Below are 2,378 nucleotides of genomic sequence, written 5' to 3' on the forward strand. Positions count from 1 at the left end.
GCATAAACTGTGTTAATCTTGCCATCAGGATTCACATCTGAACGCAAATTCAAAAGCTTTCTCTAAATCAAAATAGCCTTTATAAGACTGTATTGGATGCTTTTGCCTTTCCTGCTTTTAGCTGAAAGTTTTTGAAGCTGGTACTGCAAGCAAAGGCCTTTCTGTAGCTTTTCTGGCCCCTCCAGGACCAATAAAAACTTGAAATCTTGCAGCAGGAAAATATGCTCCAAGTTAGCACTGAGTCTTAAGGAAGTGAGTAAGTGAAACGAGTGTTTGCTTTTTGGGATTGAATTTGATGCTGGGTAAGAACCAGAAAGTATACATAGTGTATTTGGGGCACTGCCAATGTTAATCCCATAGGTGGCCCCAGTGGGGCAGTGGTGAACGCTACCTTGGAGTCCAGAAATTGAAATAGAATCCACTGTCACTGTAAACTATTTCCTGAGACAGTGATTGTCATTACCAACATTCCCTCTTCTGCTGTTTGTGAATCTCAAGGTTTAGATCAAAGTAACACTGGCTGCAATGGATATAAATAGCACAGTGGGCCATTTTACAGCCACTCTGTGGCCACCCAGGGGCTAACTAGGGAGCGGGTAGGCAGGGAATGGTGATGTAATGACTCTCGATTATTACGCAGATCAATTTCTTTTTACACCGAACAGATATGCCCTAGAATATTATGATACATGCTGTCTTCTTATTATCAAATACCAACGTGTTTCTTTCTGTCAATGGTTTCGTAATTTCCAAGAGAGAGAAAGCAGACATTTCCCTTGAAGCTGTTCCTCCTGATAAGTATCCCAGATCATCTCAGGAATTTCCATTTGTCTTATCTTTTCAGCAATACTGCCAGGAAAAATGTCAGACTTTTCATTTAAAGAAGCCAGAAGGTATTTGAGTTCACATAAAAGATGAGCAATATTTTGGTTGGTTTTTCTTTTTTTAATCTCACTATTAATTTCAGTTGTAAACTGTCCTATAAGTTAAATGGTAATTTTCTTTTTTTAATTTTATTTTATTGTTATTATACTTTAAGTTTTAGGGTACATGTGCACAATGTGCAGGTTTGTTACATATGTATCCATGTGCCATGTTGGTGTGCTGCACCCATTAACTCGTCATTTAGCATTAGGTGTATCTCCTAATGGATTCCTCCCCCCCCCCCCCACTCCACAACAGTCCCCGGTTAAATGGTAATTTTCCTTCAATCTTTTTATTTGGTCACCAAGTAATCTCTGAATAGATTTGAGAATGGATATTAGGAGGCTTGGATCTCCTGTCTTAGGGAAAATCCCTTAAGGGATCTATTTCTTACGTGCTCCTGCAGTCAAACAGAAATAAAGCCATGTGACATTGTTGCCTGACAGTTTTATTTAAAGGTGAGTCTTCTTAAATTGATATTAACATATATCTTCGTATTAGTCCACCTTCATACTGCTATGAAGAAATACTCGAGACTGAGCGATTTAAAAAGAAAATGAAGTTTAATGGATTCACAGTTCCACATGGCTGAGGAGGCCTCACAATCATGGTGGAAGGCAAAGGAGGAGCAAAGGCATATCTTACATGGTGGCAGGCAAGAAAGCATGTGGAAGGGAACTGCCCTTTATAAAACCATCATGCCTCATGCCATCATGCCTCATGAGACTTATTTACTATCACGGGAACAACATGGGAAAAACTTGCCCTCATAATTCAATTACCACCTACCAGGCCCCTCCCATGACACCTGGGGATTATGGGAGCTACAATTCAAGATGAGATTTGGGTGGGGACACAGCCAAACCATATCAATCTTCTACCCTAAAAATTGCCTATTACAGATTTCCCTTCTTCTTAGACTGTTCCATGAGCCTTTTTGGAGCTGAGCCACTCTCTCCTTTTAAGAGTAGTCTTTTTGCTCACTGACGTAGATCCAAAAGCTTTTTGCTTTGCATTATTTTTAATCATTATAATTCACCTGGGGAATCCCTTGAAATGCTTTAATGAAGACATAATGAGCAGTTATATGCTTAAAAACACCGAACTAGAAGTCTATGCTAAACATAAGGCTCTCTTGTCGTTAGTCTAGGTATTTACCTCAGCTTATCTCTTTGTTATTTTACCCAAAATACTACTTGTTCTAATGGAGTCTATCTGCATTCTAGAATCAGACAGAATTCCTTCTCCTTGACTGCAGTGATCAGGGCTTGGAAGAGCAGACTAGCAAGGATAATGAGCCCATTTTGGGATGCTGTCAAGTAGCGTTCCTTCACACAAATCCCCAACTATTTTGCAAGGTAATTTGGAAAAGAGGTGTTTACCCCATTTGGAATGGCTTTCTTTCTTTCTTTTTTTAAATTATTGATATTATATTTTATTATTTTTTTACTTCC

The sequence above is a fragment of the Symphalangus syndactylus genome, chromosome 3, assembly GCF_028878055.3.
Source record: "Symphalangus syndactylus isolate Jambi chromosome 3, NHGRI_mSymSyn1-v2.1_pri, whole genome shotgun sequence".
NCBI lineage: Eukaryota > Metazoa > Chordata > Mammalia > Primates > Hylobatidae > Symphalangus > Symphalangus syndactylus.